This window comes from Anomaloglossus baeobatrachus, chromosome 4 (assembly GCF_048569485.1).
Source record: "Anomaloglossus baeobatrachus isolate aAnoBae1 chromosome 4, aAnoBae1.hap1, whole genome shotgun sequence".
Classification (NCBI taxonomy): domain Eukaryota; kingdom Metazoa; phylum Chordata; class Amphibia; order Anura; family Aromobatidae; genus Anomaloglossus; species Anomaloglossus baeobatrachus.
Window position 1 is genome coordinate 392,031,820 of NC_134356.1, and position 27,454 is coordinate 392,059,273.

General features: G+C 44.2%; 1 protein-coding gene across 4 annotated transcripts in view; it reads left to right on the forward strand.

The window, feature by feature from the left end:
* Nucleotides 1-27,454, forward strand: part of SEPHS1 (selenophosphate synthetase 1) — a 94,710-nt gene that overhangs the window by 1,180 nt on the left and 66,076 nt on the right. The window contains exons 1-2 of one of the 4 annotated variants that reach the window (XM_075345263.1): nucleotides 22,066-22,193; nucleotides 24,061-24,125. The exons of 2 other annotated variants lie outside the window; for them this stretch is intronic. The gene's annotated coding sequence lies outside the window, so the exon portion shown is untranslated. Of the gene's footprint in view, nucleotides 1-22,065; nucleotides 22,194-24,060; nucleotides 24,126-27,454 lie in introns of those variants that run through there. One more of the 4 variants, XM_075345264.1, reaches the window with a different exon arrangement.

A 27,454-nucleotide genomic window follows, 5' to 3' on the forward strand; every position in this document is an offset into this window, starting at 1 on the left:
GCCTCTGTCCATCTGTACTGGTGCGCTTTACCCCTTACTGAACAATAGGATGGATAATGCAAAATTGGACATGCAGGGTCTGTATTCCCGTCACCTCTTGGTGACCTTTCCCATTGGCCGGACCATGGATATATGGAGGGCTATAACCTTCTTCATTGGGAAGGTGCTGATTGTCAGTCCTCGATCGTTATGATCTCGCCTTCTCCAGGTGAGATATCCTCCTGAAGGATGTACACATCTGTGAGAAGCAGACCATTTTCTCTCATGTCACCTGTTTTGCTTCCATTTTTTTTACACCAATGTTTAAGAGCTCAAGCAGGTGGACTGTCTCTAAAGTTTATTATCCATTGATAATTAAAGGGGTTCTCTACCGTTCATAAAACCCTTTCTCAATCCCTATGTTTCCCCCATATAAAATAACACCTATACTCACCACCAATATGGGTGCTGTTCCAGCAGTGTCAGTAGTGGCTCTCCCTATTATTTCAGCCATTCAGCTGCCTCTTCACTCTCTTCTTTCCTCTGCTGCTCTCTTCCATTGGATGTCTGAATGGCCGCTAACCTAATGGGTAGAGAGCCAGAGGTGACACCGCTGGAACAGCGCCCACGCCGGTGGTGTGTATAGGTGTTATTTTATATTGGGGAAACATTTAGAAGAGGCTCTCCTATGTAGTGGACAACCCTTTTAACAATGGATTAGTGAAAAACAAATGAAACTCCTGATGGATCTCTGAAGTACAGTGTGTCTTCAAAATGTCATCTATTTTACACTGATCCCCCATAGACATAATGCCCGTGTCTGATCTGTAAAGCGGAAGAGGACGGGACCCGGAGTATCACGGACCCCAGACACCAATCAGTTTTTAAAACTTGTGTATATGCATCAATGAAACCATGGGTCAGTGTGCTGTCTGAGAAACACTGAGCGCTAGAAAGTGCCTTTTTCTTAAGGAAAAACTGGACCCTCTTAAAGAATCCTGCACCTGCGGTAAAAAAATGCATCAAAACCGCCACGAAATCTGCATGCGGTTTTATTGCGGTTTGCCGCTGATTTTGTGCAGTTTTTCCACAAGTTGGTCCCTGCGGATTATAACCATTATGTATGCCAAAAACCGCAGGTACCTGCAGAAAAGAAGTGACATGCTCATTAATTCCACGGCGGAAAATCTGCGGGTAAATCCATGTGTATAAAAAAAAAAAAAAATTAGTGTGCGCACAGCATTTTTTTAAAACCCATAGGTTTTGCTGGGGAATTGACTGCAGCAATGTTACACATTTTCTGCGGTAAATCCGCGGCAAAATCTGCAGCGTGCGCACAGGGCCTTAGATGTCACAGAGGTGTGACATACCCTAACTCAAGCCTACTTCGTACTTGTGGTTTTGGTCTTCATTTGGGCTTGCGTTGACTTGATAGCATTTTTCTTTCATTTGTAAGGCCGGGGTCACACGTGCAAGTGCTTTTAACTGAAACCGCCTCTGAACACTGCCTGGCCTCCGTCCTGACATTATCCATCTTTTTCACACATGCACAAAAAACGTGTCAGACCAGACTAGGATTAGTGTTGTGGTCTCAGATCCTGAATGTTTGAACATTTCCGCGTAAACAAAAACATCTTTGTTGCCATTTTTATAGGAGATGACATTGTAAGCAATTAGCTAATGTGAGAACATTGTCTGGTGGGGTAGAGCTCCATGCAGTGCTTGCATTATCTCCATTTATATCACACAGGGTTCACTGGATGGGGGATTTCTCTTGCCATGATTGTTTGGGTGTCAGAAGTAAGATTGCTTGCAGGGCAGGACCTGTCAGGTGTATGCTACTTTATCTGAGGCCAAGGTGACCGATAAGGAGCTGCTGAGAAGGTTGCTGATTAGTGGGGTCAGCTTGTGCACTTTGACAGGTCCTCTGGAAAGTTGCTCTTCATTTAGATGAAAGTGATTTACATGGATTTCAAGAGTCAACATTGTCAGTGTGCCCTGGTTCCTATTGTGACGTGGTCATCTATACCCGGGCAATGTGCTTGTGTGATGAATGATTTGCTTTGTTAGGGCCGCAGTGACATCAGCCTGGTCATTGAAGAGTTATTATTCTTCTGCAGACCTGGCAGTGTGCAGACGCAGGTACCCGCTGTAGTTGGTGCACACACAGCCTGGCGCTCACACACAATAAAGGCCTCTCTGCTGCATTAAAGGCACCATCTGAAACTTAAGGTGTTCCTATTTCTGCCCACTTCTCTCCTTTCTTTCCATCACTTCTCAATAATTCATCTGAGCTCTTTCCCCAAATCTGTTTCTAATTCTAGGCTAGATAAGGAGGATCTGAGCTGGCTTGGTTGTTTGGTCAGTATGGGTGCTTTAACATGTATGTTTTATTTCACGGAAAGACCCTTGTAGGGTACAAAGCTGTACATCTTATTTTCCAGCAAATCCGGGGCCAGTTACTTGGTAAAGTCTGTAGGCATGTCCACATCCCATTTCTCACTTTCTAGGGGATAACCAGGATTCAGGTATTGCAGGCAAACTTACATAAAATAATATTTGGAGCACTTTATAGATTACGTGTGTCCCATTTGCACTGGCTTGGTAAAGTCCTTCAAAGCAGTATTGGCTGAGAACAATAGAATAAACTGAAAATAACAGAGAATTGGGCCTTAAAGGGGAAAATCATATTGCCATAAGTTATGCTGTAAGGCTATGTGCGCACGTTGCATACAGTCACTGCAGAATTTTCTGCAGCGATCTGAAGAGCACATGTGCGCTTCAAATTGCTGCAGAAAATGTCCGTAGAGAAAAAAAAAAGCCGATTCCATGCGCTCTGCCTGCAGCTCCTGCCATAGACAGAGCAGGAGCTGCCGGCAAAGCGCACGGAAGAAGTGACATGTCACTTCTTAGAACGCAGCGCTTCAGGCAGCAGCCGAATCGCTGCGCTCTAAGACGCCACGTGCGCACGGCCCCTGCACAATCTCCATAGACTGTGCAGGGGACGCAGGACGCATGCAGTTACGCTGCGCTACAAAGCGCAGCGTAACTGCATGAATTACGCACACGTGCGCACATAGCCTAAATATCTGCTAGATAGGGGTCTCGGGTGTGAGATATGAGCTTCTTAGAGAAGAGGTAATGCATATGTACCGTAAATAAAGCTGCATTATGCATGCTGCTCACTTTAGTGTCAGATGAATTGAGGAAAATATGGACTTGGAAGTGTTTTTGGAGACATTATTTTCAGGGATTAGATCTGTAACTTGCAGTTTTCTATGGCGTATCTTAAACGGCTTGTGCAGTCTAGGGGTATTTGCACACTGCGTCTTTTTCCGCAGCATTTCTTAGTAGCAGTGTATGTATATATGTATGTATGTATGTATAATATATATTTTTAGATTCTTGTGGCCGCTTCCACTTGGAAGCTGCCTGAAGGGTGGTCAAGTCACTTCTTCTTCTAAGGAAGTTACTGAAAGGGTGACCTTAGCCACAGCAAATCATTTTGACATTGCTGTGCATAGGTTCATTATTTTTAACATATACGAGTGCTTTTTCATGTGGGTTCCAAGCGCAAGACGCTGGTTGCACAATCCCGAAGAAAAAGGTCTGACTGCCAAATTGTGGCTGCCATGAACACCCTCCGCTTGCTGCAGTCATGTCCCAATAGTTTATTAAAGTGAGAATATTAGTGAAATAACTCAAAACTGTACAAAAATACATTTAAAGAAAAAAATCAGTGACCAAAATAGCCACATGATGATCAACTTTTTGGGCAGCACCAACCACCGCCTCCCAGACAGACACTGTTCAGAGAGGTGTACAGTTTTCCTTCACCATAAATTTCCCGTTTAAGACAAGCCCACAAGTTCTCTGTAGGGTTTAGGTCAGGTGAGATGGGTCATGTTATTGTTTTATTATTTTAAAGTGAATCTGTCAGCAGGTTTTTGCCATATAATTGGAAGATAGCGTGCTGTAGGGGTTAAAATACAGATTTCAGCAGTGTGTCTGTAAGGCTGGCTGCTGATTTCTTGAATTGATTGTTTTACCACCAGGAGATTAATTGACTACATCAGCGAGTGCATGGTAGACTGACCCCCCCCCCCCTCTCTTGTGATTGGCACCTCACTGTCTATAGACATTGTACATACAGAGCCTGGTATGGGTGGGGGAAGCTTTATCAGCTCTGCTGCCATACTATATCTAAGAACTCTGTGTCAAAACCGCCAACCCCAGTAAACGAAGTGGTACATCGTTGGATTCAGGTTTTCTTTGCCTACATCATGCTGCTATCAGGTGAGGTGGCACAAACCTGCTGGACGATTTGCCTAAATGCCTTTACTGGCAGCCAAGCCATGGGGTACTTCGATGTATGTGATGGAGCATTGTCCTGCATAAAAACTATGGTTTTCTTGAAAGATTCCCTCCCTCACTACACAAATACACATCACCTGATCTGCTTTACACCAAGAGCTATTCACAGTTATACAGTTTGGAGTTGGAAATTGTGCATAAAAATGACATGGTGGAAATACTGACTTGGCTGACAGATCTGCGCACAGTATGGAATATATGGAAAAAAGAAAAACTATTGACTTGGTCAGTTAAAATCTTTTTTTTTTAATTTTTTTATTTTTAAGTTCAATATACAGTGGCATGTAAAAATTTGGGCCACCCCTGGTCAAAATGACTTAACTTAAGTTGACAGTTAACAAGTTGAAGATTAATGATCTCTAAAAGGCATAAAGTTTAAAGATGACACATTTCATATATATTTTGGGCAAAAAAATTATAATTTTCATCTTTTACATTTTAAAATTAACAAAAAAGGAAAACTGGCTGATGCAAAGCCTGGGCACCCTACATGGTTACTACCTAGTATCACAGCTTGTAAACACTTTTTGGAGTCAACCAAGAGCCTTTCTATTCTTCTTCTTCCTTTTTTTTTTTTTTTCTTTCAGTGATTTTCATCCATTCTTCCTTGGAAAACGCTTCCAGTTCTGTGAGATTCCTGGGTCGTTTTGCATGCACTGCTTTATTGAGGTCTAGCCACAGATTTTCAATGATGCTCAGTTCAGAGGACTGAGAGGGCCATTGTAAAACCTTAAGCTTGCGCCTTTTGAGGTAGTCTTGTGTATTTGGACCTGTGTTTAGGATCATTATGCATTTGTAGAAGCCATCTTCTGTTCAACTTCCATTTTTTTACCGACGATGTAATGTTTTCGTGAAGAATTTGTTGAACCTTCATTGAATGTATTCTCTCTACCCCTGAAATGTTCTCTGTGCCATTGCCTGCAATACAACCCCAATGCATGGTTTATCCACGCCATGCTTAATGGTTGGCAAGACATTCTTTTCCTGAAAATCAGTGCCCTTTTTCTCAACACATACCTTGATAGGGCAGTACGGTGGCTCAGTGGTCAGCCTTGCAGTTTTCTGGTCCTGGGTTCAAATCTCACCAAGGACCACATCATCTGCAAGGAATTTGTATGTACTCCCCGTGTTTACGTGGGTTTTCTCTGGGTACTTCAGTTCCCTCCCACAGTCCAAAGACATACTGATTGGCAACACTATCCCCATTGGGGCTCACAATGTATGTAAAGTGCTGTGGAATTAATGGCGCTATATAAATGAATAAATATGGTTATTGTTGAGTTTTAACCTCATTGGTCCACATGACTTGTTTCCTGAATGCATCAGGCTTGTTTAGATGTTTTTTTTTTTTTTTGCATACTTCTGACCCTGAATTTTATAAAGAGGACACAGGAGAGGATTTCTTCTGATGACTCTTCCATGAAGGACCTATTTATGCAGGTGTGTCTGAACAGTAGAACCCTGTACCATAACTCTTAAGTCTAAATTTTCCTGAAGGTCTTTTGCAGTCAAGCAGGGGTTCTGATTTGCCTCTCTAGCAATCCTACGAGCAACTCACAGAAATTTAGCTTGGTCTTCCAGACCTTATCTTGACCTTCACTGTTCCTGGTAACTGCCATTTTTTAATTACATTTCGAACTTAGGAAAGAGCAAAGCGGTTTCAAGTTGTCATCTTCTTTATAGTCTTCTTCTGCTTTGTGGGCCTCAATTTTCATTTTCAGAGTGCTAGGCAGCTGCTTAGAAGAAAATCATGGCTGCTGGTTTTTGGCACAAGGTTAAAGGAGACTGGGCTTATAAAAGATAAAACAAAAAAAAACTAAACAGTGAAATTTTGCATCACCTGACCTTTTTAATGATGGTAAATAAGCCATAACCCTAACAGGCTAATTGAAGTCTGAAACATTGGCAAAGTTATCTAACCACACATCTGTTATCAGTTTCGGAGTCTGTACATTTTGGTGGAGTCGGTATAAAATGGACCGACTCCGACTCCTAAAATATATAATAAATTGGGGACAGTAGTTCAATGCAGAATGTGCTGAATATTTTTTCATAGGAATTTGGGAAAGTTAGGAAATGTCCTATAAATGGCTGTTCTATTCCTGATCTAAGGCTGCATTCACACAATGAGGATACATTTTTCAGCTGCAAAAGCAGATCAGCTTTTTAAAAAACCGCATCACCTGAAAGGTTTTTGAGCTCATAAATAATGCTTTCAATAGCAAAAGCAGATTAGAAAAACGCCACACAAACTGACATAATCATTCTTTGTGAGGATCCGTTTTTGAGCACAAAAATGGATCCTCACAAAACAATATGTCTGAATGTCCTATCTTGAAACCCATTGACTTTGCCGGATGCCAGAGTCACTGCATTTCACTGAACTATTTTGCCATCAATGTTTGATATGTTTGTGACAATAAAGAAATTGTTACCAAGACACTGGAAGTAAAGCTAATACAGCAGCCAGTTTCTCCAGGCCTTTGTGGAAAAAGTTCTGTAAGATTAGGAACGCAAAAAAGAACAGGTTCTTGCTATTGTAAGGACAATGCTTTAAAGATAAGTACAATTAAACTGATGAATGAGAGTAATGAACAACAGCTAGAAGAAAATTTAGGATTCAGTATGTGTGAGATGGAGCCACAGTGCTGTTCATGTAACTGAGGAACAAACAGATATTACAACAGAAGAACATCAAAATGATACTTTAGGATTAGATGATCTTGTTGAAGCTGCTTCAAAACACTTTCATATTCATCACATGCGCTGTGTTGTGCACACGCTGCAGCTGGCAATAAGAGAGAGTCTGCAAGAGGGACATGCTGGAAATCTAATTGGAAAAGTGAGGAAGTTGGTTATTGCCATTAGAACCCCTAAAATGGATTCCGTCTTGAAGAGACGTGCTGGGAAAGGGGCAATTGTCGATCAAGTCACTCGGTGGGGCAGAACTTAAAGGGGTGGTTCACCCATATTTTTTGTTTAGTTCGATATTATATTGAGAAACAATATTTCTCTCAAATACCTTGTGTTGGCAATAGTGCCTGTGAGAGGCGCTATTGCAGACTGCTGTTCCCGCTACAGTGACGTCACCGTCAAGGGCCGCACACGTTACATCTGTGCAGCCGGCTGCATTCTTCCAGACTCACTGAGCTGTGCGTGGTGTTTCACCGCTGTCACAGCCCATCTGCTCCCTGCTCCCCTCTCCCTCCTCCCTCACAGCGCGTCGCGTCTCTTGCTTGCAGCGTTCTGCTGTGAGGGAGGGGGGAGCAGGGAACAGATGGGCTGTGACAGCGGTGAAACACCGGCCACAGCTCAGTGAGTCTGGAAGAATGCAGCCGGCTGCACGGATGTGATGTGTGCGGTACTTGACGGTGACGTCACTGGAGCGGGAACAGCAGTCTGCAATAGCGCCTCTCACAGGCACTATTGCCAACACAAGGTATCTGAGAGAAATATTGTTTCTCAATATATATCGAACTAGACAATAAAAAATATGGGTGAATCACCCTTTTAATGTTTCACGATTGCTTGAACAAAAACAGTTTACTATAGATATGGTGAAACTTAAGGTAACACTAAATGAAGGTCAATGGACACAGGTGGCTGAATTGAAGGAATTGCTTAATCACCCATTTACCGTGACTAAAAAATTACAAGCTGAGGATTTAACTCCTGGCATTTTCATAAGGGAGTGGAAGAACTTGCTATTTTGCCTGTCCCAAAGAGGAGGCTTAATTGCAGATGGCATTTCTGCTTTAATGAAATGGATAGAGACACAGCTATTGGAAAATAAAATTCTTCTTGCAGCTGTTTATGTGGACCCAAGTCATCGCATACTGCTTGATGATCAACTGCTTACTAAAGGAAAAGAAGCTCTGACTGATGTAGCAGTTAGGATGAGTGGCCTAGAGGACTGCCAGGTGCAAGAGGACTTGGGTCCTGACAGTGCTACTGCTGCCATATCTTCACCTCATCAGATGAGGAGTTTAACTTTGACAAGTATTTGGATGACATGGAGCAGCAAAGCGTTGCTGTAAGGAAAAAGATTTCACTCTGTCTCCTATAACAAGCAGATTGATCATATTTCAGCAAAAGTTTTCACTTGCTCTCAAAGAAATAGAAAAATTCAACCGTTCATCAAAACTGACTGTGCATGAGGCAATTCCTTTATACCTGGAAATTGTTAGAGATGTTGCCCATGTGGTTACGGCTTTGCCTCCAACCCAAGTTAGTGTAGAGAGGTTGTTCTCTAGCCTTAACATTATTAGGTCAGATTTGAGGTCATCTGCGAAGGAGGATCTGATGGAGGCAATTCTATTTCTTACAACAAATTCATAGACTGCACAAATATTATTTAGTATGTTTGTGTTGAAAAACTTTTTTGCCCCTTACATACCGTATTTTTCGGACTATAAGACGCACCGGACCATAAGACGCACCCTGGTTTTAGAGGAGGAAAATAGGAAAATAAAACTTTAAGCAAAAAAATGTGGTCATGACACTGTTATAGGGCGAGGATTTGCTGCTGACACTGTTATGGGGGTAATGTCCCCAAATTCTCTACTAAGGTACCCCATCCTGGTAATGATCCTCCTGCCTTGTATATGATCCTGCTATAAACCCCCATCCTGCTCATATACCCCCATCCTGCTCATATTCCCCATCCTGCTCATATTCCCCATCTTATTCATATACCCCCATCCTGTTCATATACCCCCCATCCTGCTCATATACCCCCCCATCCTGTTCATATACCCCCCATCCTGTTCATATACCCCCATCCGTCCTGCTCATAGACTCCCAATCCTGTTCATATACCCCCATCCTGTTCATATACCCCCCATCCATCCTGCTCATATACCCCCATCCTGTTCATATACCCCCATCCTGTTCATATACCCCCCATCCCTCCTGCTCATATACTCCCATCCTGCTATATGCCCCCATCGTGCTCATATACCATCCTGGTATATGGCCTGTATCCTACAGCACAGAGAAAAAAAACCAAACGTTTATACTCGCCTGTTCCTCACTCCCTGCAGCCGATCATCTTCCTCTCTGCACCACTGACCTGTGTGTGTGTGTGTGTGTGTGTGTGTGTGTGTGTGTGTAGCCGTTCCCCTGCAGCACGCGATGTCTTCCTGTCTGTGCCGATCAGCTGACCGGCACAGATCAGCTGACCGGCACAGACAGGAAGACATCGCGTGCAGCAGGGGGACGGCTCCACACACACGGGTGAGTTATACTGATTCACTGCACCCTGCGCTGATGATGAGGCGCGGGGGGCAGTGAATACAGCCGCACATGATCACTCCAGGCTGTAATTGCCAGGGGTGATCATGTGGACCGGCTCTTTACTATGCGCGCGTCCCCGCTCGTCCTCCCGCCCACCTGTCAGCGCCGGCTTCTGCGCTGAGAAATGGGCGGGAGGATGGGCGTGCATATGTAATGAGCGGGCACACGTGGTCACAGCAGGCTGCTACAGCCTGCTCGTGCCCCCGATGACCCGCTCCACCGCAGCACCCTCATTCCCGGCCGCAGCCCTATAGTCAGACCATAAGACGCACCCCCAACATTTGGGGGAAAAAAAGTGCGTCTTATGGTCCGAAAAATACGGTAGTCTATTACTTAGTGTGTGTGTTTGTGTGTGTATGTATGTATGTATGTATGTATGTATGTATATGTATATATATATATATATATATATATATATATATATATATATATATATATATATATATATATATATATATATATATATATATATATATAAATATGTGTGTGTAATCTACATTACCTAGTGTATTGCATATTTACAATTTATTATTTTTTTGTGTTCTAAAGTTGTATTCCAATAAATATATTTTATGTTCTATCTAAATATCTCCATTATTGTATCATAAACATGATTAAATGTCTGATGTTCACATTGTACTACAATACATTTTTCACTTAAATATAAGCAATATATGTGGGAGTCGAAGCCTTGGAGTCGGAATCGGTGCAAGGGAAATTGAGGAGTCTGAGTCGCAGGTTTGACTTAGGCTACTTTCACACATCCGGTTTGAGCCCTGCGGCTCAATCCGGCTGTGAAAACTATGCAACGGATGCGGTGAAAACACCGCATCCTTTGCATCAGTTTTTACATGCGGCCGGTCCGGTTTTTTCCGGTTGCGGCATGCTACTGAGCATGCGCAGTGGAAAATACCGCATGCGGCGACCGGATGCGGTTTTTTTCCGCATCGCGCCGCATCCGGCCTCCATAGGGATGCATTGAAAAATGCGCCGCAGCGGCCGTATGCGGCGCGATGCGGTGTTTTTTGCCGGAGCAAAAAACGTTGCAGGGTACGTTCGATCCGGCCGCCGCATCGGCTAAATCTGCCGCATGCGGCAAAAACCGGACCGAACGCAAGCCCCTACGGCACAATGCGGCACTAATGTAAGTCAATGCAAAAAAAAACCGCAATCGGCGTTACAAAAGCCGGTTGCGGTTTTTCTGCAGAACGCCGTATTGTGCCGCAGAGCAAAAATCCGGATGTGTGAAAGTACCCTTACCGACTCCACAGCCCTGTCTGTAAGGGTGCTCACAATTTAGCATCATCCCATTTTTCCTTCTTGCAATTTTTTTTCCCCAAAAGTAAAAGATTAAAATTTTCTTTTTTTTTGCCTAAAATACAAGGGAATTGTGTCATCTTTAACTTCATGCATTTTTAGAGCTCATCTCATCTACAACTTGATAAACTGTTCACAATAACAGAAATTTTGTTCAGGGGTGCCCACACTTTTACATGCCGCTGTAACACACCTACCTATAGTGTTTTTGACAAGAACAAAAATGCATAAATGCCAATTTAAAGCTATGGCCCCACTCCATTGAGGTTGGCATTTTGTACACCAAACGGGAAAGGCAGAGTTAGAGTAACATGTCAAATTTAATTTAGAGGCATGTGCATGTTAATGAATTAAGTGATCTACAACTGTTGAGTGCGCATGCCAGAAATGTCACTCAAGGGCTGGCGTACGTTTCTGGCTTAGTCTACAATACTCTACTAGAACAAATCATGATGAATTTGCTGTTCTGCATCCACTTTGGTTGCGATGACTGGGATTGGTGTAAAAATGCCATGTTGCAGAATTTTGTATGCAATTTGGAGTTGCACTAACATTTTGCGATATTTCAAGTTGTACTTTTCCTGAACTATGCTAAAAAAAACAAAACCTTGGTTAATCAGTGCCTGTGTGTAAAACTACGTCTGTGCTGTTTTATATAGGGTGCAGAATACAGCCTGCTTAGTAGAAGTAGCCATTTGTCAGAGTGGCACGTGTTTCCTTCTGCCTTTAACAGTAAAAGGATTGTGTAAAATTGCTTATAACATTTTTTTTTTTTTTTTTTAAACTCTTATGAAAAATCCTCTCCCAAACCCTTCAGTTTCCCTGATTACTGAATACATTTGACCTAAAACTACATCAGATTTTTACACAAGTCAAGCAAGTGCAGTGTTTCTCCAAAAATAAGACAGGGTCTTATATTAATTTTTGCTCCAACAGATTTTCAGGGGATGTCAATTGTTTTTCCATGAACAACAATCCACATTTATTCTTGATTATTAAAAAAAAACAAAAAAAAACATTTATTCAAATATTGTCATATTTTATTCTAGAACATGAACATAACTCCCCAAACCCTGTGTGTAACGCGTGTCTATCTATCACTGCACACCCCTACCAGCCTGACTGCTCTTCCGCTTTAGTTTTCTGCAATTAGGAGACAATTTGGTGACAACCTAGTCACATGAAGTGACAAACTCAAACAAAGTGACAAAGTCACAAAGATCCTGAAGTAGGGTTAGGCCTAAGCCACACGGCGAGAAAAACAGTGCGAGTGGAGTGCGATAAAACATCGCATTCCCCTCGGACCAATTCTAGCCTGTGTGTCAGCACACATGGGCGATTATTTTCTCAGCCCTAATCGGACCGAGAAAACAATCGCAGCATGCTGCGATTGTAAGCTGAGTCTCTTTCTCTCGCACCCATTCAAGTGTATGGGGCGAGAGAAAAATCGCACTGCACTCGCGGTACACCGGTGTACTGCTAGTGCAGTGCGAGAATGGCAATAGCCGGCTACGCAGGAGTGAAGGAGATAAATCCCTCCCTCCCCTCCTGAGTGCCGGCCCGCCCCCCGCAGCTGAGGTCTGCTCGCACGAACGGACCTCAGTTGCAAGGACACAGGCATGACACTCGGCTCTGCTGTACTGCCAGCACGAGCCGAGTCTCATGCAAGTGGATCGTAGTAGTGCCCGTGTGGCCCCAGCCTTATCATCTGGATATAGACTCTGGGGGCCCTTTTGAAATGTCCCTTCCCCCTAATGCCAGTCCTGTATACCTGCCTGTCTCCTTTTCAGATCTATAAGGCCTTGTGCGCACTGGACGGAATTTCCCGTGGATTACCCGCGGATTTGCTGCATGTTTCGCTGCAGAAAATGTTCAGAACATCTCTGCAGTAATTCACCAGCAAATCCTATGGGAAAAAAAATGCTGTGCGCACTAGGCGGATTTTGACAGCTACATGTTTTGCTGCGGGATTCTTGCTGCAAAAACAATTGCATGTCACTTCTTTTCCGCACGTCGCTGCGGGATTTCACTCCATTGACTAATGTAATCGTGAAATCCTGCAGGGCATAACGCAGGCAGCAAATTCTGTGCGGTTCATTGCGTTATTCCCTGCGGTATTTTGCGGTTTACCTGCGGTAATGTTCATCACTGCCTGCGTTTTGCAAGGAAATGATGTTCTTATGACAGGAAGAGGAAGGGGAGCAGAGTAAATACACACAGATCACATTCAGACACAGACATATAGAGATCAAACGTACATATAAAAAAAAACAAAAAACCCTCAAAACATTGGCTCCGCTGTATTTTTACCGTCCAGCCGAGGTAAACACACAACGGCGGCCCGGTATTCTCAGGCTGGGGAGGGCGAGGGCCAGGGTTAATGCTTACCCCCCTCCCGCAGCCCAGAATATCAGCCCGCAGCTGCCCTGGGACTGTCGCATCCATTATGCGACAGTCCTGGCGTGTTACCGGCTCTTCCAGATTGCCGTGATGCGGTGGCAATCCAGGTGGCTGCCACTATGTGGTGGCTGCCACTAAGTCCAGGCTTGATCATAGCAGCGTCTATGAAACAGCTTTCATGATTAACCCATTAGTAAAGTGAATAAACACACCGAAAAATCCTTTATTTTAAATAAAACACAAAGCCCCCTCTTTCACCCCTTTTATCAACCCCTCCCAACACACAGCTCCGGCGTAATCCACCGAGGTCCCACGACGCTTGCAGAGTGCTGCAGCCACGTCTGACACACTGTACTGAATGCAGCCTCGTAACGAGACTGCAGAGGTAACCACAGGTCATTTCTCACGGTTGGTAATGTGAACACACTACCGCTCATGAGAACTGCAGTGTCCTCACATTGTACATAAACATTTCTGGTAATTGTTGATTAGTCTTGCATATCAGAATAATTTTGTTCCGTTTCTCTCTACAAAACTGTTTCAACTCTATTATGTTGTTGGGTTTTCTAGCGTGAACTACTCGCTTCAAGTTCTTCCAGAAATTATTTTTTCATAGAATGACTTGAGTGTTTTTGGGTCAATGTATTGTAGTGTGGCACATGTTCTCCTGAGATTCAGCTAGTTTACAAAACATTTTTTCAGTAGTCTTTCGCTTGTCCAGGTGATCTTTATTGAAGTACAGATGCGCGTCAGTGTTTTTTTTCATTTTAGTGATATGGCTTAAGGCCCCGTCACACATAGAGATAAATCTTTGGCAGATCTGTGGTTGCAGTGAAATCATGGACATATTATTCCATTTGTACACAGCCACAAGCCTGGCACTGATTGTCCACAATGTCACTGCAACCACAGATCTGCCGCAGATTTATCTCTGTGTGTAACAGGGCCTTTAAGGCTGCTTTACATGCTACGATATATCGAACGATATGTCGTCGGGGTCACGTCGTTGGTGACGCACATCTGGCCTCGTTTGACATATCGTAGCTTGTAACACAAATGAGCAACTGTGAACGAGCAAAAATACTCACCTTATCATTGCTCGTTGACACATCGCTCATTTTAAAAAAATCGAACGTCCTTCTGTGCTCCGGTTGTTCATCGTTCCCGAGGCAGCACACGTCGCTCCGTGTGACACCCCGGGAACGATGAACTGCAGCTTACCTGCGGCCGCCGGCAATGCGGAAGGAAGGAGGTGGGCCGGATGTTTACGTCCCGCTCACCTCCGCCCCTCCACTTCTATTGGCCGGCCGCTGTGTGAGGTTGCTGTGATGCCAAACGTCCCTCCCCCTTCAAGAAGAGGATGTTCGCCGCCCACAGCGAGGTCGTTCGGGAGGTAAGTACGTGTGACGGGGGTTACCGAGTTTGTGCGACACGGGCAACAAATTGCCCGTATCGCACAAACTATGGGGGCGGGTGCGATCGCACATGCGAACGCACTATAAATTGATACGTGTAAAGCAGCCGTTACTCCTTGTAATTGTTCAATGCGTGTATTTGTATCCTGATCGACTCTTGAGCACATTGGCTAATGTGAAAGAGGCCTATAGTTGCTTAGAAGTTACCTTAAGTTTCTTTGTGACATCAAGTACTATTATACACCTGGCCAGGGCCGGCTCCTGGTTTTTGCGGGCCCTGGGCGAAAGAGTCTCAGTGGGCCCCATCCCCACATAGACATGCACAGATACATACACATACAGGCATATGTACACATACATATTTAAATGGAAATTCACAAAAACACATAAATAGACAAAAATCTATACAATGTCATATACACTGACATACATACAGTTAGGTCCAGAAATATTTGGACAGTGACACAATTTTCGCGAGTTGGGCTCTGCATGCCGCCACATTGGATTTGAAATGAAACCTCTACAACAGAATTCAAGTGCAGATTGTAACGTTTAATTTGAAGGTTTGAACAAAAATATCTGATAGAAATTGTAGGAATTGTACACATTTCTTTACAAACACTCCACATTTTAGGAGGTCAAAAGTAATTGGACAAATAAACCAAACCCAAACAAAATATTTTTATTTTCAATATTTTGTTGCGAATCCTTTGGAGGCAATCACTGCCTTAAGTCTGGAACCCATGGACATCACCAAACGCTGGGTTTCCTCCTTCTTAATGCTTTGCCAGGCCTTTACAGCCGCAGCCTTCAGGTCTTGCTTGTTTGTGGGTCTTTCCGTCTTAAGTCTGGATTTGAGCAAGTGAAATGCATGCTCAATTGGGTTAAGATCTGGTGATTGACTTGGCCATTGCAGAATGTTCCACTTTTTTGCACTCATGAACTCCTGGGTAGCTTTGGCTGTATGCTTGGGGTCATTGTCCATCTGTACTATGAAGCGTCGTCCGATCAACTTTGTGGCATTTGGCTGAATCTGGGCTGAAAGTATATGCCGCTACACTTCAGAATTCATCTGGCTACTCTTGTCTGCTGTTATGTCATCAATAAACACAAGTGACCCAGTGCCATTGAAAGCCATGCATGCCCATGCCATCACGTTGCCTCCACCATGTTTTACAGAGGATGTGGTGTGCCTTGGATCATGTGCCGTTCCCTTTCTTCTCCAAACTTTTTTCTTCCCATCATTCTGGTACAGGTTGATCTTTGTCTCATCTGTCCATAGAATACTTTTCCAGAACTGAGCTGGCTTCATGAGGTGTTTTTCAGCAAATTTAACTCTAGCCTGTCTATTTTTGGAATTGATGAATGGTTTGCATCTAGATATGAACCCTTTGTATTTACTTTCATGGAGTCTTCTCTTTACTGTTGACTTAGAGACAGATACACCTACTTCACTGAGAGTGTTCTGGACTTCAGTTGATGTTGTGAACGGGTTCTTCTTCACCAAAGAAAGTATGCGACGATCATCCACCACTGTTGTCATCTGTGGACGCCCAGGCCTTTTTGAGTTCCCAAGCTCACCAGTCAATTTCTTTTTTCTCAGAATGTACCCGACTGTTGATTTTGCTACTCCAAGCATGTCTGCTATCTCTCTGATGGATTTTTTTCTTTTTTTTCAGCCTCAGGATGTTCTGCTTCACCTCAATTGAGAGTTCCTTAGACCGCATGTTGTCTGGTCACAGCAACAGCTTCCAAATGCAAAACCACACACCTGTAATCAACCCCAGACCTTTTAACTACTTCATTGATTACAGGTTAACGAGCGAGACGCCTTCAGAGTTAATTGCAGCCCTTAAAGTCCCTTGTCCAATTACTTTTGGTCCCTTGAAAAAGAGGAGGCTATGCATTACAGAGCTATGATTCCTAAACCCTTTCTCCGATTTGGATGCGAAAACTCTCATATTGCAGCTGGGAGTGTGCACTTTCAGCCCATATTATATATATAATTGTATTTCTGAACATGTTTTTGTAAACAGCTAAAATAACAAATCTTGTGTCACTGTCCAAATATTTCTGGCCCTGACTGTAGATATATACATCATACATGCACACACAGACACATTAGAGATATTTCTAATATTGGGAAGCCGGCAACAGCCTCCTCCACCTCCTCGCTTGTGTCCATCCAGCTCCTCCTGGGCATGTCTATGCCACGCTGATTGGTGGCCATCACTAACAGACATGGCTGCAGATAGAGCACACTGACACTGCTGTATATACAGTACATCACAAGAGAGGCTGGGGAACATACACATTACTTGGGGGAATACATATTACTGAGGAAAGGGATATACAGCAATGGGCGCCATACAGCTCTAGAGGGGGGCAGTGGCTCTGGGGTGGGGGGACAAACAGCTCTGAGGTGGGGAGGTGGCATGCAGCTCTGGGAGTATACACAGCTCTGTGGGGGGGTATACAGCACTGGGGTGGAGGTGACATACAACTCTGGGGGTATAGCAGTATGCAGCCCCCATATTCCTCCATATAATGTTATGAGGCCCCCGTAATTCTCTATGTAACCCCCATAGAGCACAATGCAGACCCATGTAGTATACAGCCGCCATATAGCACAGTGCAGACCCAGATAGCATTAGGCATCCTCATGTACTATACAGCCGCCATATAGCACAGTGTAGACCCAGATACCATTAGGCACCCTCATGTAGTATACAGCCACCATATAGCACAGTGCAAACCCAAATAGCATTAGGCACCCTCATGTAGTATACAGCCGCCATATAGCACAGTGCAAACCCAAATAGCATTAGGCACCCTCATGTAGTATACAGCCGCCATATAGCACAGTGCAAACCCAAATAGCATTAGGCACCCTCATGTAGTATACAGCCGCCATATAGCACAGTGCAGACCCAGATAGCATTAGGCACCCTCATGTAGTATACAGCCAACATATAGCACAGAGCAGAGCGAGATAGTATTACGCACCTCCATGTAGTATTTAACAGCAGCCGAATCGCTGCATTCTAATACGCCACGTGCGCACGTCTCATGCACAATCTTCATAGATTGTGCTGGGGACGCAGGGCGCATGAAGTTACGCTGCGGTGCAGAACGCAGCGTTCCTGCATGCAATACGCACACGTGCGCACATAGCCTATAGGTGGTTTTTGTAACTTTTTTCCAACTTGATGAGCATCAACAACTCTTCTGAGGTCCTCGGAAATCTCCTTTCTTAGTGCCATAATACACTAAATGCTGTTGTCAAGATCAGACTGTGATAGGTGCCTTTTTTTTTTTTTAACTATAACATGTAGTCCAAACACAGCAAATTGTCATCCTGTTGTTTAAAAACTCCATACTATAATTTCACCTTCTGATAGTCCAATTGTTTGTCATTTATAAATGTGCTATTGTATAATATCCCTTTAATAAAAAAAGTATTTTTTTTTTTTTTACTAGTTTGTATTAGTTCCCTTTATCTACTACTAGCTGTAGTACCCGGGCGTCTCTCTGTCTCTCTCCCAGTCTCTGTCTGTGTTTCGCTGTCTGTCTCGTTGTCTTTCTTTTTCCTTGTCTGTCTGTGTCTATGTCTCTGTCTGAGTATTTCTATCTCTGTATTTGTATCAGTTTATCGGTCTCCATCTCTGTGTCTGTCTCTGTGTGTGTCTGTCTCTTTCCCTGTCTGTCTTGGTCTGTCTCTTTGCCCGGGCTGTCTCTTTGCCCGGGCTGTCTCTGTCTGTGTCTGTCTGTCTGTCTTTTTCTGTCTCTCTATCCATCTCCCCACCGACATCATATAACCTCACACATAAGCTTCAACTAACCATTTATTTTGTTCCTATAGCAACCACTGACAGTTGCTATTAATAGCCTATAGCTCCCACCTCCATTCAGTTTAATGGCGGCAGGATTTTATAGACTAACTGTAAAGCATGGGGTTAAATTTTTCTGTCAAAACATAGTCTACGATGCTCCCTGGGTCACATGGGGCGTCTGTACAAAATTTAGTGATTGTAAATGCGATGGTGCGGATTCCTTTAGCGGACATACATACACACATACATACACTCAGCTTTATATGTTAGATTAGAACTTGTGTAAAATTCTTAAGTAGTTTTAGGTCAAATTTGTGCAAGAAAAAAAATCAGTAAAATTCTGAAGGGTTCACAAACTTTTAATCAGCACTGTATATTGTATACCCAGATTGCTAGGCAAGAAGAGAGCACGATTGCATACTCTAGGCCTTAGAACAGGGGCGGGGAACCTCCAGATGACGTTTTTCTGCAGCCCCCCTGGCAGATTCTCAGGGACTGCAGTGCTTGGGCTGACAGCCGCGTATTACTTTAAACCCCTCCAGCACTGTTCAATGATGAACGCTGCGATGCATACACTGGAGAATTATGTCCTCACGCTGGCCAGTGTCAACATGAGGATGTACTTTGTGGGTGGGTTAGGCGCTCAATGCACTCTTGTCCCACAGAAGAAAAGAGGCTGTCCCAGTGCTGTTTGTGCCCCCAGCATCCCCAAGGTCTGTCTGTCCTGTGCCCCCAGCTATGTATATACCCCAGCAATGTTTGTGCCCTCTAGCAATTTCTATGCCCCCCAGTGATCTATATACTCCCAGTGATGTCCATGCCCCACAGCCATGTCTATGCCCCCAGCTTCCCTAGCGATGTAGATTCCTCACAGCCCTCCCCAATGATGTATATTCTTACCAGCGTCTCCTATGTGATGCATATATAGCAGTCCCAGCTGACACAAACCTGGAAAAGCAATTGTGGGAAGCAACAAGATCAATATCGCGTAACTTCACACCCGCACCAACGAGAAACTCCAGCTACCAGTCAGTTAATTGACTAAATATAGTAGGGTAATTTTTAAGTTGATAATTTTATGTGGCCCTGGAATGATGATAAAAATTTCCAAATGGCCCACAGCAGAAAAAATGCCCCCCACCCCTGCTTTAGAGCCTCCAAGCACTGCTCTGAAGCTGGTCAGATCACTGGATAAAGACATATATTGTAAAAAACATAGGAAGATGTTTGCTCTCTACCTCATTTCCCATATCTCTAACTCAAAGTTCAAACCACATTTAAGAAATTTTGGAGATTATTGTATTTGGCAGGTCATTCAATTTGTAATTAAATCCCCATTTATGGATTAACAAAGCCTGAATTTGTATTTAATAGAAGACTACTTGAGTAATGTTTGTTTGTTTTTTGTTTTTTTTTGGGGGGGGGGCACGTGTGGCAGTTACTGGTTGAAAACTTGGAGACTTGCACCCAAAGATCACTTTGATTGATGCTGCTTTAATTTGTCTCTGTTGTGGCTGTTCTGCTCTGACCCAAAGATCTGGTTACGGGATCACCAGTGAGGTCCAAATTGCATTAGGCCTTTTAGATAGCAGGCGCTTGGAGGAAGGAAAATGCGCACTTGTGGGCAAAATCAGTTTCTGTTTATTTACCTGTGAGCGCATAACTTACATAGTTTACAAACCCCGGTGCAGTTCACGATTAAACAAAACCCGCTTTACTCACCATTTCTGGATCCAGCATCATCTGCACGTCTGGTATTGGCTTCAGCGATGTGGACACATTTGACAGTGTGGCAGTTAATTGGCTGTGAGCGGGTTGTTTCATCCACTCGGGCAGATATGCTAAGCTCAATGGCTGCGGCACTGTCAATATGACGTCATCGCTGCAGCTAATACCAGGCATCATGAGCAGAGGTGGAGGTGATGCGCCTGCCCCGTGGCCGGGGGTACTCTGAACCGGGCCGGGCTAGTCCGGGGATCACAGCGGTGGCGGGGTCCGGCTCTGTGACCCTGGTGGTGTCTTTTTAATAAAGGGGGATAATGATTATTTACAGTGGAATAAAGTTTGTGACGCCACCTTTGCGGCTATGTGAGCCGCTGGTACGCTGTGGGTTCCCTGGGGCAGGTGATGATGTTGCAGCTGAGCTGTTCTTGCTCCCCACAGGTGGCGTGGGACCCCGGGGCGACTGTTGGGATTTGAAAAGTCTGTCAGGGCACGCTGTGATGCAGGAGAAATTGAGACGACACCAGGGCTTTGCCATAAGTCTTTTACTCACTGAACCAGTTCTTCAGGTTGACAGCCAATTTATTCCACCACGGTATGCTGGGAGCCCTGGTGATGGGCAACCGCCGATCCTGAGTAAGTCCGAGGCCAGTACCGGTTCTCTTTTTGTTTGCCTTTCCTGGCCGTCTCTCTGCGCTGACTTTCTCCCTCCTGTCCTGCGCCTGTACACACAGTTCCCTGAGCCAGGGGCCGCAGACCTCTAGTGGGAATGTTGCCTGCGTGGCTCACTCCGGGAACCTTCGAAGGGTTCCTGCTTGCCTGGCTCCCTGATCCTCTGTGGCCCCCTTCCAGCGGATTCGTGTGCTGCTTGTGGCCCGAAGGTGCGTATAGCCACCCTGGCCTCTGGTGTTACTAGGAAGTCCTGAAGTATTGTCCTAGCCTAGGACCAGGACCCCGTTGCGACCAATCCCTTCAACTTAATTTGTTGCTTGTCCAATACGACTATAGGGGGTCTGACAATCTTCCCCCTAAGTCACTGGGATTCTCTCTTCAGTCTCCTCAGTCGAGCAGGACCCCAAGGGGCTTCACTCCTCGTCAGTCTCCTCCCTCCTCCTGACTGACTCTGTCACCGGTCAACTGTTAACTTTCAAACTTAGCTCCACCTATTTTACCTCAGGCAGCTCACCCACTAAGCTCCTCCCCCAAGATGGTTCTAGAGACAGTGCACGGGGCTTAAGTGCCATAACCAGACTACTGGTCGCTATGCGGCATTAATGGGACCTGCCCTGGCCCTGATCCAATATGTGAGCTAATAATTGGTTGTCTGCAGGTTTTTGGTGCGTGAACCAATAGATGGCCTCTGTCTTACCCAGGATGGGGCACCACACCTCTGACTGAGGTACAGTACTTCTATGGCGATGGCAGCCTCAGGGGCGCCACAGAGGCACAGTACATTACCCAGGACAATCAGTAAAGCTCAGTTTTGTGTCTATTTTATAAACCAACTGCTCAGGCATCAGGATATTCTGAACTAGACAACCTCCTGAAATCTTGTCAATTTTCCTATTGAGCACTGACCCTAACAGAATTGCACTTTTCTGTAGCGATCACTCTCAGCAGTCATCCCATTATCATTAATTCAGGGCAATTAAAAAGTTGATCCAGTCTATTTTTTGCAGGTGTCTCCTGTTTATGATCCATTCCTTGCTTTGGCTTCAAACACAGTATATAAAGCCTGAAAATGGAAGTATTCTCTTGTAGCTCCTGATATAGTAAAGGGTCGTACTATCGGGAATGGGCACAGCTCCCTGCATAGGGCCCTCCTCACAGATCAGAGCATGCCTACAGTATATCACAAGTGAGTACACCTCTCACATTTTTGGAGATATTTTATATCGTTTCATGTGACAACATTGAAGATATGACAGTGTACAGCTTGTATAGCAGTAAATGTGTTGTGCTCTCTAAATAACTCACACAAGCCATTACTGTCTAAACCTCTGGCAACAAAAGTGAAGTATTCCCATAGGTGAAAATACCCAAAGTGTCAATTTGTGTCCACCATTCTTTTCAAGCACTGCCTTTAAAGGGTTAATGCCCAGTCACACTAAACAACTTACCAGGGATCTCAATAACGATACAACCTGATAGCGATCGCTGGTAAGTTACTAGGTGACGCTCCAGCGATCCCACCAGCAACCTGACCTGGCAGGGATCGCTGGAGCGTCGCTACACGGGTTGCTGGTGAGCTGTCACACAGGCAGATCTCACCAGCAACCAGTGACCAGCCCCCAGGCAGCAGCGCCTCGTGGAAGCATTGCTGCGCTTGGTAACTAAGGTAAATATCGGGTAACCAACCTGATATTTACCTTGGTTACCAGCGCACACCGCTTAGCGCTGGCTCCCTGCACACCTAGCCACAGTACACATCGGGTTAATTACCCGATGTGTACTCTGCTACGTGTGCAGGCAGCAGGGAGCCGGCTTCTGCGGACGCTGGTAACCACGGTAAACATCGGGTAACCAAGAAGCCCTTACCTTGTTTACCCGATATTTACCTTCGTTACCAGCGTCCGCCGCTCTCACACTGCCAGTGGTGGTTCCCTGTTCCCTGCACTCCTAGCCACAGTACACATCGGGTTAATTACCCGATGTGGACTGTGGCTACGTGTGCAGAGAGCAGGGAGCCGGCACTGGCAGCGTGAGAGCCAGTGTAGGTACTTTTTTATACCTACTACATATTTTGATGGGATCTTGGAGATGGGAATACCCCTTAACTCTCCTGGGGATGGAGTTCACTAGAGCTTTACAGGAGCCACTCTTCCATCCTCCATGACGATACCACAGAGCTGGTAGATGTTAGAGACCTTGCGCTCCTCCACCTTCTGTTTGAGGATACTCCACAGATGCCCAATAGGGTTTAGGTCTGGAGACATGCTTGGCCAGTCCAGCACCTTTACCCTCTGTTTCTTTAGCAAGGCAGTGGTTGTCTTGGAGGTGTGTTTGGGGTCGTTATCATGGTGCAATGCTGCCTAGTTTCTGAAGGGAATGAATAATGCTGTACTTCAATATGTCACAGTACATGTTGACATTCATGGATCCCTCAATGAACTGTAGTTCCCCACAGTCAGCAGCACTCAGGCAGCTCCAAACCATGACTTTCCCACCACCATGCTTAACTGTAGGCAAGACACGCTTGCCTTTGTACTCCTCGCCTGGTTGCCGCCATTCTCACTTGACATCATCTGAACAAAATAAGCTTTTATCTTCGCCTCATCAGACCACAGGACACGATTCCAGGCAGCCATGTCTTTAACCTGCTTTTCTTCAATAAACTACGAGCTTTCTCATGCATCATCTTTAAAACAAGCTTCCTTCTGGGATGACAGCCATGTAGACCATGTTGATGCAGTGTGTGGAGTATGGTCTGAGCACTGACATGATGACCCCCCCCCTGAACCCCGACCCCCATCTATTTGACCTCTGCAGCAATGCTTGCAGCACTTGTACATCTATTTTAAAAAGATAACCTCCGGATATGATACTGAGCTTGTGCACTCAACTTTTTTGGTTGACCATGGCGAGGCCTGTTCTAAGCAGAACCTGTCTTGTTAAACTGCTGTATGCTCTTGGCCACAGTACTGCAGCTTAGTTTCAGGGTGGTGGGAATATTCCTGTAGCCTAGGCCATGTTTATGTAGAGCAACAATTTTATTTTTTTTTCAGGTTCTCGGAGAATTCTGTGGAAGGAGGTGCCATGTTAACTTCCAGTGACCAGTATAAGAGAGATTGTGAGTGATGACACTAAATTTATCACCCTTGCTCCTCAATCACACCAAAAACCGTGTAATCCTAATGAGACATTTGTGGAGGAAAAATGGCTAATTGGGCACAATTTGGCCATTTTCACTTAGGGGTGTACTTTTTTGGCAGCAGTTTACATGTTAATGGCTGTGTTATTTAGAGGGCACACACAATGTACACTGTTATACAAGCTGTACACTTGATACTTTATATAAAAGTGTTGTATCTTCAGAGTTGTCCATTGAAAACATATGATATTTATAAAAATGTGAGGGGTGTTATCGCTTTCGTGATATACTGTAGAACACTCTCCCATGCTGCTTGATGAATTACCTCCATTGCACAGGTACCCTTGACCCATGCAGCTGTTTTAAATGCTGTTTACAGCAGTTCATGTTAGGTGGCTGCCACCACAGTTGTGTACAGAAAATAAAATAAGGAATATATCATCAAAAACAGATTACAGAAAAATAATCAGTTGCTGTTCTCGCTTCAGCGGCTAGGCTTAGGTTCTCTTGACATAACGTGAAATGCTGCACTATTCTAGCGAGTAAAAAGAAAACGCAGACATCTGATGGATTTTTTTTAATGAGTCAATGATATTCATAGACATCCCTTGCATGACAAAACAGGTCTGGATGGTTCTATTATGGCTCCTGTAAGGCTAAATGCGAACACAGTCTTTTTCATAGGCAATGCCACCAAGAATTGGCCTGAAAAAACACCCCATAAAATGAACATCATGCACAGCATTGTCAAAATGACATTGCTGTGCACATATTCTGTCCTGTGTCACGTCTTTTAACTACCTCAGGGTTTTAGAACACTGAAGCTGTTAAAAAGAAGTGACATGCTCATTCTTCGATTTAACAATACGAGGTGAAAACCACCCACGATGGGATATGAGTCATATGGTCATGTCCCTTGAGAGAGGCGGCATGCTGAAACGCGCGTTGGGAGCAGGGGCTCCCCCAGGCAATCAGGAAATATACATTTTTCAACTTACATTACTATACAGATTTATAGAGAGTTGTTTATTATGCAGGTTGGGCTGTTACTTCGACACAATAGGACATTATATATGACTTTGGTTATTGGCTACCCAGATAATTTTCTTATACAGTGGAACCTTGGTTTAAGAGTAACTTGGTTTGAGAGCGTTTTGCAAGACAAGCAAAGCTTTTTAAAAGTTTGTAACTTGGTTTAAGAGCAATGCTTTGCAATAAGAGCAAATTCCCACCATGTACACTTCCGGTTCTGTCTTTTCACCGCGTTCTGACCCGCTCTGGAGGTAATTTTCTGTACATATGTACTGTTTACTGTATACAGTATACCATTGTACAGTATATACTATATAGCATTTCTATTAATTTGCATTTGTGGATACAGTATTGAACTTTCTTTCTGATAACCAGTGCAGCCCATTGCTTATACTGTACCTCCCGCACACCAACAATTCTGTTGTAAGCTAATGTGCAGTTTAATTTGTTTTACATGTTGTTTTACTGTACTGTACAGTATTTTGTATTAGTGTACTGTAATATTTATATGAATACAGTACATTATTTTGTATTACTGTAATAAGTTTGTATAAATACAGTAAATATTTTTGGGTTGTGGAACGAATTGTCTGTGTTTCAATTATTTCCTATGGGAAAAATCGCTTTGATATCAGTAACTTGGTTTAAGAGCACACTCCCAGGACCAATTATGCTCGTAATCCAAGGTTCCACTGTATTACTTTTAGATTGGTTTATTTGGGATTGGCTACAGTGTATCTGACTATAATATAGACCTGTTGAATCAATTACCCTGTACCTGAAAATAAGTATTGCTGTTCTATTATCCACTACTTTAATCTAGCCTGGTTGATCTGTGAAGTGCGCCCCTTGGGGTTTATCTCACTGCTTATTCTTGCTCACCTTTTAACTTGTGTGTTTTATAATTGATAATAAAAGTTTTTTTTATCCAGCCGTGCGCAAATTTTTGTCTGCCCAGAGAACGCAATATTGGTGGTGGTAATAGAGCAAAGTCCTGCTGTTTGTGTACTATTGGCATTTATGTTTTTGCTGTATAAATCCGTGCTAATATCTACATATTTGTGGAAGAGCTTCAGAGGGATTGGACGTGTAAATGGGCATTTCCACTGTACAATTATGAATGATGGCTCCTGGAAAGCTCATTTCACTATAAAGTGCAGTATAAGCAAGCTGCCCATCACTCAACGAACAAAAAAAGGCACGTTTTTCAGATCATTTTTCTGCGCAGCACAAAAAATAATTTCACCTTTCTCTGCAGCACATTGTCCTATGTAAACATCACCTGCGCTGCAGTGAGCAATGGCAGCCTATACACAGTGAACAATCTATTACAGGTTGTTCAGTGCACTTCTGAAGGGCGATCTGTCTGTGTAAACAGGTTTATAAAACACTTGCCACTGGCAAACTAACGTGTTGGCAGTTGTCTAATGCTGTGTAAATTTATCATTAGGAGAATTTGGTGAGATCAGTATTTGTAAGCCAAAGCTAGGAGTGGAACAATCAGAGGAAAAGTAATATAGAAACATGAGCACCACTTCTGGATTTATTACCCACTCCTGAATTTGGCTACAAATACGGAGGTTAAAAAACCTCACCAAATACTTAAAGGGAACTTGTCAGGTGCAATATGCACTCAGAGCCACGAGCAGTTCTGGGTGTATATACCTAATCCCTGCCTAACCGTCCCTGTATACAGTAGCATAGATAAAGGGATCTTTCTAAAGATCGTATATTATATTCTAATGAGACTGGGGACAGTGCGCATCCATTTTCATGGACATGAACAGTGAGGTATGTGCGGTGTCCCTGCGTATTCATTATCATGTTAGTACGCCCACAGGGGCCTGCTAGCATGCTATGTGGGCTGACTAGCTAAAGCTGCTTTCACACATCCAGTTTATGCAATGCAACTCAATCCGGCTCAAAAACCTATGCAACAGATGTGGCGAAAAAAACGGATCCGTTGCATAAGTTTTTCCATGCGGCCCGTCCGTTTTTTTGACGGATGCGGCTTGATACTGAGCATGCGCAGTGCAAAAAAACGCATCCGGCGGCTGAATGCGGTTTTTGCCACAAGACGCCGCATCCAGCGTCCATAGGCTTGCATTGTAAATCGCACCGCATTGCGCCGGATCCGGCGCGATGCGTTTTTGGGGGGTTTTTTTCGCACAAAAAAAGTGCCAGGCAACGTTCCATCCGGCCGTCGCATGGGCAAAATATGCCGCATCCAGCAAAAAACAGTTGCAACGCAAGGCCATGCGGCACAATACGGCGCT